Source organism: Podarcis bocagei (genome assembly GCF_964188305.1).
Source record: "Podarcis bocagei genome assembly, chromosome: 1".
Lineage (NCBI taxonomy): Eukaryota > Metazoa > Chordata > Lepidosauria > Squamata > Lacertidae > Podarcis > Podarcis bocagei.
In genome coordinates this window covers 97862449-97875647 of record NC_138125.1, presented here as the reverse complement: position 1 = coordinate 97875647, position 13199 = coordinate 97862449, and the positions used below count along the sequence as shown (strand labels likewise).

Genomic DNA, 13199 nt, shown 5'->3' with positions numbered 1-13199 from the left:
GACATCTTTATTAAGGCCTCATCTGCACTGTACATTTATAGTAGTATCATGACAAGTTGAGCTTGAATCCTGGCAAGATGGAGGCACTGTGGGTGAGTAAGGAGGTCCTGTGTATATCAAATGGGTCAGCTGCCTACCCTGGCTGGGGTTGCACTCTCTCTGGAGGAGCAGGTAAAGCTTGAGGGTGCTTCTGGACCCACCTCTTTCACTGGAGGCTCAGGTAGCCTCAGGGGATTGAAGTGCCTTTCCCCAGCTGCAACTGGTTTGACAGCTGTGGCCATTTCTGGACCAGGAAAGCCTTGCTGCAGTGGTTTATGCATTGGTAACTTCAAGACTGGATTACTACAACACACTCTATGTGAGTCTTCCTTCAAGCTTGGTCCAGAAGCTGCAGTAAGTGCAGAATGCTGCAATTCAGTTCCTGACAGGAGAGAGGCCTTGTCAGCATATAACACCTGAGCTCAAAGATCTGCAGTGGTTGCCGATTTGCTGCTGGGCAAAGTTTGAGGTGCTACTTTTAGTGTATAAAGTCCTTAACAATTTGGGACCAGTTTACCTACAAGATCGCCTTACCCTATATGTGCCCACTCAACTGCTCCATTCAGCAGAACTGGCGTTACTGCAGGAGGTCTGGGTGGGGAATAGGGGCCTCCTAACCACTCTCAGAATCCTAAACAGCTGGGTGGGCTTGTGTTCTGCAGGCATAATGAACTTGAGTTCATGTAAATTCTGCACCATCCTGACTATGAGGAATAGCTTAGTGTAATATTATTATAAGAGGCATAGCCATTGTGGTGCACTCCATATCTTTTGGACTACGATTCCCATCACCCCGGGCTGTTGGCCATGCTGGCTGGGGCCAATAAGCATTTCAGTCCAACAAAATCTGGAGGGTACCATCTTTATAGCAAGATGTGTGGATGTGATATATCTGTCACATCATGGTTATTCTTTTCTTTCCCTTGCTTCACTGATTTCCCAATATCGGGACCAATTTTGCTGATGCTCATAAAGTTTGGCAGTCTCAAGGCTTCCCAACTTTGGAAACGTTTGGGTACAATTTGCTGGCTATGTGCTATCACTGCTGGACAGAGCTGCTGTAAAAGTTCAATCAACAGCTCAGCTAAGCATGAGAGAGAAAGCAGCCCACTTTGAAGTGTGTTTCTTGCCACTCATAACAAGCCAAGACTCCCTCTAATGTTGTTGCCTTGAGCTAATTGCAGATGTTGCTGGACGGATACCTGGAACTAACAAAACTGACTCAACAGGGAGCCAATTTTCTCAGAGTGTTAATTTAAGGATGTGGTTTCCACTTTTTGATCTTAATCTTTTGTTATAAGAGCAACAGTGAAGACAAACAAATAAAAATACATACCCAGTCCCTGAGACAACTGACCACATGAACTAGCTCTAAGAGTGATGCACCATCAATTTGCATGAATATCTGTAATAAGACTGTGTAATATTATATTAAAGTATTCTAAGAGCTTTGACTTTCAGTGGATTCAAGGGAATTCTTCTTAATTCTGGAATGCACCACAGAAGCTTAAAACGCCCACACGTAACCAAAACAATCCAGTCAAATTTTGGCAGAGAAGCAACCTGCAGTTTTTGTGCCTGCGTTGGCTACAGCTCCTGTGTTACTCTGCAATAGCAATTAAAACTTCATTAATATTTAATCCATTTTGATAAATGACTCTGTAATATAGCTATAATAATGACACTGGGTTTGCCTTGAGCTCTAATTTATAATGTCTGCCTACTCGCTTCTTTACTTTGTTAGGAACAGATTGGGAATTAAATTACGTTGTCCAAGTATAATGCACTGTGTGCCTGATGAGCTGTGGCCCCTATTCACATATCCAGCATACTCCAAGAAGTGTTTCGCTGGGGAAATTACATTCTCTGTCACCGCTATATTAATCGGAAAATGCAGTTGGTTCACCTGAGTGCTGTGTGTATGTCTGAGTAAATAGAGTATACAATGAGATGGCAGTTGTGTTCTTCAGGCCCATAAACTAGCACCATCTAGCACTCTCGCATTTTCCCTTCACTTCTGAGTTGCTTGGGGAAAAGCTGGCAAGGAAAGATAGCCTGGTAGGATTTTTATTTTTCTTCTTTTGCAAACTTTATTGAGAAAGATTCCAAGAGCTTTGGGGTAAATATATTACAAAGCAGGTGTGTGGGCGTGATTTGCATGCTTCAAAGTGCTGAACCAAGTGTTAAGAGCAGTGCCAAACTTCTAGAAACTTGAGGAGGAATTTGTCACTCCACAATGACTGTCCATGAAAGTCACCGCTGTTTCTTTCTTAGAAGCACCCGTCTCTTGAAGTGTGATCAATCTTGACAGTGCCAGGAGCATTAATCGCCAAGTTGCTCTTTAGTTTTCCTGGATAGGATCTATTATTAGAGATGACATCACAGCAGCCCTCGTGACACAGCGGAAGGTTCACTCGCAGATCGATGGGAGGATATCTGTCATTGTCTGGAGGTGCCCAAACACAGACATTTGCTGAAGTGCAGCATAGTCCAGCTCTGCCATTAATGCGAAATGAAATTACAGGTACTACATACAGTATGCAAAGTAGTCTTGGAAACCAAATAACAAAGGTAAAAACTTGCATTAGGGCCCATGTCCATGAGGTAGTTCTTCCACTTCTGTGGAAATCTGTGTGGAGAGCTTTCCAGTGTAAAGCCATTGTGGCCTGCCAGTTCCCATGAATAGCCTCAAGTCTATATGCCACACTCATACAACTTCACAGCCAGGTCATTCACACATAGCTAGGCCCTTCCATGCCTCCTTCAGGAAAACTCAGTGGCTTTTTCCATTCTACTCTCCTTGCAGTCTCCACTCTCTCTTCTCCCTGGAATAACTTTGGTTCCCATTTAGAAGCTTCTAGATACTCCATGGAGGGGTACAGAAAGACCTTGCCTATGGACCGTTGGCATTTAAAGAATTTGTCTTTTAAAATGTCAACAGAATTTCACACAGGGCAAAGCTATATAAAGGTGAGGGTTTCACAACACTCTTACTGTTATGTACTGAGTTGAATAGGGTCCAAAATGCAGCAGTCTGATTGGTCCTAGAACAATAGGATTCAGAATGCAGCAGTCTGTGATAGAAAGGACTGACAGAATCCGAGACCAGGGAGAAGAGACGGTGGAGGAAGATTGGAAAAAGTTTTTTAAAAAAATTAATTTTAGAGAAATGTGGTAAAATTAATGAGTATTAGAAAAATGATGGAATGAAATTATATGGCTTTAGTAGAAATGTTATAAGGAGTTAAGTATAAATAAGTTTTAGGGTTTTAATGGTAAGATAAGGTTAAAATTAAATTAAGATAATTAAATGACAGAAAATAGTGAAAGATGGAAAGGATTTGCTGGAATAATTAATAACTAGAATACAAAAAGGGAGGTGTGAGGAGGTCGATGAAACGGGTTAACGAAAGATAAAGATATGGAAATATTTGATTAGTTTTTAAATGTTTTTGATTTTGTTTTTGTTTTGATGTATTGTGTTTTTTGCTTTTTTGTATGTATTGTAGTGTGTTGATTTGTGCTGTTTGTTTTTTCTCTTTCTTTTTTCTCTTTTTCTTTAATTCTTAAACTTTTAATAAATATTATTTTTTAAAAAAACAGAATGCAGCAGTCTGATTGGTCCTCGAACAATAGGATCCAGAAGGCAGCAGTCTGATTGGTCCACAGGAGCCACCCAATCCAGCTCCAGGTGGAAGTGAATCTGCAACCTGATTGGCCTACAGGTGAATCCCGGAATTAGCCAATCACGTGGGGACCTTTGTATAAATAATGTATATAAAGCAGACATCCTGGGGGAACTTCCATTCCTCCTCATCACTATGAGCTGAATAAAGAGCATGAAATCCACTCTCGACTCTGAGTATATTTCACTTACTGTAGGTCTTGAGCCTCTCCCCAGCTCTGACTCCCCCTGACACAATGCTCGGCTCTTCCCTGATAGCTGCTTACAGCTTAACCCGGACAGGGCTGCTTATGAACAATATGTTGAGAAAGTTTGTTATGCATTATAAAATCAGCACCACAGGTACTGAATGCAACATACTGTAAGCAAAGGCCCTTGTGGGCATCCATCACTGTTCCATAATATTAACAGACCTTCCACTCCATCTGGTTCTGACAGCCTGTTTGCAGAAGTCAGCATGTATTGTATACCAAGAATATCAGAGGACTTTCGCTCTGCTTTTTATGAGACGTTACTTTGTATGCCTGCCTGTGGCTTCCAGATGTTACTTGATTAGCTTTCATTTTGTTACTGCATCAAGTTGACTCATCTCAATTCTCCTGAGCTGCTAAGCCATTTCCCCCTTTCCTCCCATCTCTGCACCAGGTCCCTGTCACCTTTCAATTACTCTTAAGCTTCTAGTCCTTATGGTTAAAGGTCACCCCTGGCATCTACTCCTTCATTTCCCTATTGTACATACTATTCTCTCCTTTTCCTCTTCACACTTTGCACATTTCCTTTCCGCATGTCATGCTTCCACAGTCTCTTTTTCAGAGTCTGGTGAGGACACTCTAAATGTATTTAGGAGCATTTAGGAGCCCCTCTTCCTTCTTAGTGCATCCATTTTCAAACTGCTGTCTGATGGTTGCAAGTGACACTACCACTGTGACTTAGATGGGAGCCGGAGTTGAACAACATATTAAGGGCACCATGTAGGCTACCACTGTCCTAAATCTTAGATTCTTGCTATAGTTTACAAATGATGAATTAAATTAACATGCTCCACCTCACAAGATTGGGCCATGATTGGTAAATACAGAACCAAATATAGTTTTGCATCTTTCCCAATTCTTGTTTTGTGAACATCAGGAAAACAGGTAAATAAATAAATAATTTCCTACCTCATTTTTCACTTATATATTGGCTAAAAAAAAATTTTTTTTAAGTGCTAATGCACACAGACCAAATCTCATTGCAGTAATTGCAGTGTTCTAAGACTCTACAATTCTGGTCTGCTTTTAACAGGAAAATAATTGTACCATTCCTTCCTGGTTTTCTTTTTGCCTTTGCCACTGTGATTTACCCATTTCATTAACTGAAAACACAGCTCTGCTGTTTGCTGCTTAAGCCATTTGGAGTATGAAGAGCCTCGGTGGGATTCATCTTTTGACAAAATTATGCTCTTTATTTTTCTTGCCACATTTTCAGTGCAATTTCAATCATTTTAAGTAGCTATGATTAAAAGCTGTTCCTTTGAAAAATCAAGGTACTACTGTAGTTTCAGTTTGATATAGTAATCCCCCCAAGAGCAGCAGGCCCCCAGTTTTTAGAAAGATAGGAGGAGGAAGAGAGAGAGAGAGAGAGAGAGAGAGAGAGAGAGAGAGAGAGAGAGAGAGAAGGTGGGTGAGTGGCCCTTCCCATTTTGGTCTCTGATCCCACCCACAACTGGCTTCAGCCCCTTCTGTTACTGCCATATAGCCTCTAGCCCATGCCCCCCTGAAACAGTACTATCCAACCTAAATAGAATCATCAGCGTACCAAATGAGGGATACTATACTGATGCTTAATCCAGACAGCCTGGAAATGTATCTGGCTGAATGGTCCATCTGACTGAGGTGGTAGGATGTTTAAAGTTCTGGATGGGATCGCACACTTTCTTAAGAATGGAGCTCACAGTTCTGAGTGCTGTTTTGGAGTACCTTACTCTGGACACAAAACACTCTTTGCCAGCTCAGGCTGGTGTTGGCCAGAAGTAGCAGGCTTGACTAACGCAATGTGTCCTACATGGACTGTCCTTGAGGACCTCCTGCAAACTTCAGGTGGTTTGAAAGACACCAGTTTGGCTTTCAAATGGTAACTTGCTGAAAAGTTCTACTGGACGTTCCTCTCTATTTCTGAGTAGAATTCAAGGTGCTTATTGGTTGTTAGGAATTGGAGAACTTCTGAGAACATTTAAGACCGATGCAGGAATATAGGAAAGTGCTTTATACAGAGGCAGACCAGTGGTCAATCAAGACAGTTTCCTAATCCTAAAAAAACCCCACTCTGAGATGTTAAAACTGTAGTCTGCCCAGGGCACAGAAACTGCTAGTTCCAGTTCTGTTTTCAACTCAGGTTCTCCTGCTGAGGCTTTAAATATTTGGCTGCTGTTCCATGAACTTTAGACTTCAACTAAATACAACAGAACTAAGAAAATAATTACATGTGATAACTGAAACAGAAACCTGGAAGTGTGTTAAGCCAGTATATTGAGCAGAGGAAAGACAAGGAGACAGAGGAGTGAAGACAAGTAGAAATTGAACTGTCAGCATGTTGAACAGTACTAACATTTAAATGTGCAGTGCTATTGTAACTCTTGAAAGCACACAGTGACAAAACAGCGAAGGTTGTTTAACTTACAAAACCTGAGCAGGTGTGCATCCTTCATGAGTGACAAGATGAGTGAAGGCAAGATCTACTCCTATGTTACCCTCTTCAGCAGGGATCACACACGTTCAGGCTTTGATCCTCGAAGGCCGGCCACTGAAGAGCGCTGTGTCTAATGTATGCATATACAAGAGTCCAATTAATTCACGATGCTACTGTGTGCTGCAAACATTTGCAACATGGTAATCTTACAAATGGGATGCGGGTAGCGCTGTGGTCTAAACCACTGAGCCTAGGGCTTGCCGATCGGAAGGTCAGCGGTTCGAATCCCCACGGTGGGGTGAGCTCCTGTTGCTTGATCCCAGCTCCTGCCAACCTAGCCGTATGAAAGCATGTCAAAGTGCAAGTAGATAAATAGGTACCACTCTGGCGGGAAGGTAAACGGCGTTTCTGTGCACTGCTCTGATTTCACCAGAATTGGCTTAGTCACACTGGCCACATGACCTGGAAAAACTATCTGCGGACAAATGTCAGCTCCCTCAGCCAGTAAAGCGAGATGAGCACCACAACCCCAGAGTCGTTTGCCACTGGACTTAACTGTCAGGGGTCCTTTACCTTTACCTAATCTTACAAATGTGTATATGAGATGTTTCTATACCAGGTTCAAAAAGACTGCTCTGGGCAACAGCTCACAAACATTAAAATGTTTATTTATTTTAAAATCATATTTCATAAAAGAGAATTAGGTATATTATTGTCACCTAATACCAAATAGGCTGTTGTTGAAAAAAAAATCCATATCACAAATAGAGACATATTTTCTCGGTATTAACATTTGAATTGCAGAAAGCACCCCTTGGTTGTAGTTGTTATTCTTCTAATTAAAAGGAAGAGAATGCAATAAAAATACACATATAAATGGAACCCAGTGTTTGCTTGTTTGTCCGCTTGCTGGATCACTTTCTTTTACTTTTAAAACTAATTGTAAACAAATAAGGCACAGTTCCCGTGAGAGGCTTCATTTTCTAGATGTATCTTGCCTTTAGTGAAATACAAGATCTGTGGATGGTTGAAGATCGTTTACAAAATAAATGCATTCCATTATTGGTCGGTTTTAATCTTAGGGAAGGGGACTGATGGCACAGGCTATAATCTGAACTTGTCTTTATCTTTTAAATTACGAAAAGGTGTACCACTCCTTGCCAGCCTCTACCATGCAAATAGCTATCGCACTGTGAAAGCTGCCAGGACATTAATCAGCCTGATTAGAATTCTGAAAGCAACTGGACACTACCAAATGAAACACAAGGAGGGGGTGCCAAAGGGAGGCACTTTCAGAGCAGCTTTCAGAGCAAACCATACCATTTACTGCTTCATTTTCATTTTTATCTGGATCCTGCTGACCCCTTCTTGTAGAATACTCTGTTCAACATTTCAAAAAAGAAAGAAAGCAATTAGTTAACAGAGAAGGATTCTACTAAAATAATGATGATGTGGTCCGAAGATTAAATTAAGATACTATTCTCATTAAGGTACAGCACATATGCTTGGCGAATCATCCATTATGTATCTCATTCCAAAATAATGAAGGCTAACCATTTCTTTTTAGAACTTGCTGCATCGCTAGGTAAATGTTTAGGAAGGAATGTGCCCATTTTTGCCCTAGCAAAAAGAGAAGGAACAGAGGTGTGAGATGTGATCAGTTCTACTGCTGAAACCAAGGAGGTCGGGCCTGAGCAGTGTCTGGATGGGAGACAATCTGGGGATCATAGGTAAACTGGAGGGAAGGCAGGATAGAAGTATAAAGAGTGACTGCAATCATATGGCATCACAACTCATTGCATGCAAGTAGATACTATCAATGGTAACTAGAGACCTGCGGGTATAGGGAGGTATACAAATTTAATAAAGAATAATAATTAGATACCAGAATCAGGTGCCCAGTTGACCTTGTGTATACAGTATTTTATCAAGGAAGAAATAGACTCCCACTTTGGGACACAGGACCTTTTGGGATGCGACTTTGGTCTAGCATATGGATAGAAGAGCATGTGCTCACTTGAAATAGCTAATAAATAGCTGAATATTATTATTAGGTACTTAATATTATTGGAAACCAATTAAAAGCAAGTAGATTAGATAATTTCAGTGCATTTTTTCTTTAAAAAATAATGTTAGGGGTACTCTCATTTTCCTACTTATATTGAAATACTGCACCTCAAGGAGGCCAAACTTAGATTCACAAAATGTTTAGGGGTATGTGTCCCCCTTCGTCCCCCCAGAAAAAAGCACTGGATAATTCTATGGTTTTTCTCATGTAATTCTGATCACAGATTTTAAGGATCACAAGTAACTTCACAATAGGCATTTAAAAGAGAGAGAAAAGGAAACTATGAACCTATGAGTCTGATTATTAAATATCCAAACAGTAAATATCATGCAACAGTATTTCTATATATATATATATGATTTAGCAATATGTACAAATCAACTTGTTCTTGGAACTGGTTTTTAGTGTATATTCTATATTTTAATAGACGGGTGTATTCCTGCATGAGTCTTACAACACTTCAAATCATTCAGATGTTAATCTTTCCTTCTGACAGGCATGACAGGTGCCCCAAGAGTGATGGTCATATTTGCTAGCTGATGTTAAAAACAAATAGTCTACCATGGAGCCGACTTTCTAATTGGTATCCATTCCTGCCAGCTGACTCAGAGTAACCTTTGCAAGCACAAGCTGTTAAAAGTGCAGTCAGCTCTATCCATCTTACATTTAGTTCCATAAAAAAGGTATCAAAGTGACATTCAGCCCAGTCCACAGCCTGGTTAGACTGAAGTACATGGATTAAACCCATATTAGTTCTGTTGGTATCTTAGAGCTTCTTCCCACATTGCATTTTTCTGTGTGTGTACACATAAGTTTTGCATAAACATGTGCCTAAAATTGTAACAAGGGGCACGTCAGACTCTTGGAAATTAACTAAGTTCTTCTGGTGGTGGTAGTGCGAGCAATATTGCAGCCCATTTTTCCAAGTCAGTCTGAGAGTTCAGAAAAATTACCTCATCTAGCCTTCTCTAGAAGGGTGGGGAAGAGTAAATAAGTTGCAGGAGTGAATTTCAAGGAATTGGGAGTCCATTGAGTTTACTAAATTGTGCAAGAAATCATTACTGAGTTTATAAAGCAAAAAAAAAAAAGCTTGCATCTCATTAAAGCATCTGGAATAATCAAACAAAGGAGAACAAAGAGAGGGAGAAAGAAGAAGAAAGCAAAACAAAACAAAAATTAAAAATGCCCCCAAATTCTGACTCCATTCTATTTGTTCTACTTATTCTACTGCTGTTCACAGAGTTAGCTGAGAATGGCTGGTAATTCCAGGAGTACTGGGGACATGGGTCAACTATGGTCTGTTCCATATACTGGCATATCTTGCTTGGGTCATTGGAACTATCGATTCTTCATTAATAAATTTGATAAAATAAACTTTGTCAACCTCTCTCTACAAAGGAGCTTTTTCTAATACGGCACAAAACCCACTATACCAATACACAATGATAGCATTTTACAAATGTTTCTAATATATTGGTGCGGTACAACTATCTAGAAGTCTTTCATTTACAGTTCTAACACAGCAGTGAAGATCTTCCACCCCACATGCCCAATGAGGTTAGTTTCCAGCTGTAAACTCTGTAGTGCAGTTTGCTATAAGTTCTCATCGAGAATTGCTGTTTCCTTGGACCTTTTGATTTCAGACGGCATGGGCAAAGGAAGTAGAAAGGGAGATGCTTCCTTTGCCAGCACAATTTGCCAGCACAAACCATGTGGCGGGGGAGGCGAGTCTTCACCTGCCTTCATGAGAGATTGACAGGTGAACAGTTCCACCCACCTGTCAAAGTGGCTCTTGAGGATTGGGAGATGTCTAAATCCAGCCCATCAGCCATATCCACTTCTGCACCCAGGTTTTTTAAATCACAGCAGGTAGCTCCATTTTTGACACCGAGTGCCCCTGCTTCCATGCTGGGTTTGATGCTGGGTTGGAATTGTTTACCTTATTTTAGCTGCTGGATTCTGTATTGATTTTAAGTGTTTGCTGGTTTGCGCTGGGCTTTTTTTTGCATAAGTGATTTCTTGGCTTTACCTTTTATTGCGAATTGTATTTTATTGTCAATATGCACCACCCAGAGAACTTGGCTGGGTGGTGAGTATACAAATGTTATCACCATCACCATCATAATCTTATTGAGAATCAACAAACGATGCTATGGGATTACAAATAACAAATGAGCAAGATAGGGACTAGTTCTGTCTTTTACTGTCTTTTGCTAGAGATGTGCAGAGTGCACAATATAGGAGAAATGGAAATACCTCTAAATTGGGTAAAAGAAAGGTGTGTTCTCCCCACCCCCCCAAAAAAATCCAGTACCAATAGTATCTACCACCACATAGATTGAGCTAGATTTATCATTAACACAGTAGCAGATTTTAAACATATATTTTGGAAATGTCCAATATTCCGCACAATATGGAACCTGGTTAGGGAAATGACAAGATATTTGCTACCATTAGACGTTTTCCTTTTGGGTTACTTAAATAATTCAATTACAGATGTCAATTTGGTGGTTAATCTTTTTGCTGCTGGCAAGATCTGTATAGCAACAGATTGGAGAAAAAAATAATCCTCCATCAGTCTCAGAAAGGTTTAATAGAGTTTTGAATATTATAATACTCTAAATTAACATACTACCGAAGAGAAAGTAATGGGAGACAACCAAATCAGTTTCAAGAATGACAGATTCTATTTGAGATGCTCTGGAATAACAAGTTTCAGGCAATGCGCCCCTTTTTTCTGTTTATATTTTATTGAAAATTTTCTGTGAGGAAATGAAGGAAAATGGAAAAAAGAAAAAGAAAGAAAAACATGAAATTGTAATACAGTATGATATATATAAGTAATACAGTTATTCCAACAAGTGTAAAATTATTAACAAATCATTATAATTTTCATAAATACATTCAAAATATCATTATATTTATCCATACAAAATCTGCATCTAAAAGCAATCCATTTGTATGTTGCAAGAGTTGTCGTAACGTCTATCCGTTTATCAAAGAGGGCCATGGAAATATACAATGAATCAACATCAATCTCTTGGCAGAAGTAAGGAGAGAGTCCATTTATACTGACCCATTGTCAAACCCCCAAATAGTTGGTATATGATTTAAAAAAATATTATCACCTAACAATTTTATTTTTCTCCCTAAAGTAGTATTTATGCATTCTGACTTTATCCATAACAGGCAAAATTATTGTGTCGAGCACTGAGGTGGGGGGGGTGGAATTATTTGACTTTTGATGAGCATGAACCTCCCATATGAACCATGTGAGCCATATATTTAGAAAAGATCTAGAAATTCTTTTCCTTGTTCCCACTATCTTGAAGCGTGGTTGGTTACCACCTGAGATAGGACCTTCTCGCAGCTGAAGTGAGATTATAGAACTGTCTGCTGAATAGTGATGTTGCTGAAAGTCAGCGTACCTGAACCAAATACAAGTTTATTGGCTCTCAGTGCTCAGATGCAACACAAACTGGCCATTATTTCTCTCCCCCAAAAATTGTTCTGCAGCTCAGAATGCTGTAAAGTGTATTCTGTATCCACTTGGGAAAGTTTTATGCTGTTGGGTTTGTTTGTTTGTTTGTTTGTTTGTTTACTGATTTTAATGAATACATGATTACTGCATAACTTTTTTTATTTTACAAGTCACTTAGAGAATTTTATTGATATAAGCTATAATAATAATTGTCACAATGTTTTTCAAAGTTTATGTGTTTTCAGAGAATGCTTTGTAACTGAAGTCTGTTAGGCTATACATAAAAAGAAGTAAGCAAGGAGGACTTTTCAAGCTCTAAGTATCAATGGGCACGTCAAGTGATGTCCCCCATGCATTGAGGAAGAGGTTCTGCAACACTGCACTTGCCTGATTAAGGGGTAGGAAGTGTAAAGGTAAAGGGACCCCTGACCGTTAAGTCCAGTTGTGGACGACTCTGGGGTTGTGGCATTCACCTCGCTTTACTGTCCGAGGGAGCCGGCGTTTGTCCGCAGACAGTTTTTCCAGGTCATGCGGCCAGCATGACTAAGCTGCTTCTGGCGAACCAGAGCAGCGCACAGAAATGCCGTTTACCTTCCCGCCAAAACGATACCTGTTTATCTACTTGCACTTTGACGTGCTTTCAAAATGCTAGGTTGGCAGGAGCTGGGACTGAACAACGGGAGCTTCCCCCCTCGCGGGGATTCAAACTGCCAACCTTCTGACTGGCAAGCCCTAGGCTCTGTGGTTTAAGTGCCACCCACTTAATGCTAAGCAAAGCAACCCATAGCATATGCAGAAGCTTTCATTACTATGTTCCTCTAAGCTACATTTTCTTGACCACTTTGTGGAAATTCAACAACAACAAAATGCCTGCCACTAAACAGGGAAGCACCCATGATGATGATGATGTTTGTGTGTGTGTGTGCGTGTGTCACTATGTATTAGAGAGGCGTCCCCCCAAAAAAAAATCAGTTCAGCACTAAAGTGCCTTAGGTTTTAGGGAATATCTCCTTCCTAGTTCTTATAAGAGAATATTGCCACAATGCAAATAGTTGATGCGATGTTCTATTCATGTTTATTTTTAATTTCTTTTTGTTTTTCACTTGTTTTTCCCTTTCTATGATATTTTTTTCATTTTTATGTTTTTCTCTTTGTTGTAAACCACTGTGATGTATCTTTACATATTTTTATTCATAAATAAATAAATAAAGATGGTCTTCAGGTTCATCTTGATTTTATTGGTTCTATGAATCATATTG

General features: G+C 39.9%; 1 long non-coding RNA gene across 1 annotated transcript in view; it reads right to left on the bottom strand.

The window, feature by feature from the left end:
- Positions 1 to 2192: 2192 nt before the first annotated feature.
- Positions 2193 to 13199, bottom strand: part of LOC308590374 — a 43275-nt gene continuing 32268 nt past the window's right edge. Inside the window, exons 2-3 of the long non-coding RNA XR_014009762.1 lie at positions 6383 to 6521; positions 2193 to 2535 (exon numbers count right to left, since the gene is read on the bottom strand). This is a non-coding gene — a long non-coding RNA (uncharacterized lncRNA). The remainder of the gene's footprint in view (positions 2536 to 6382; positions 6522 to 13199) is intronic.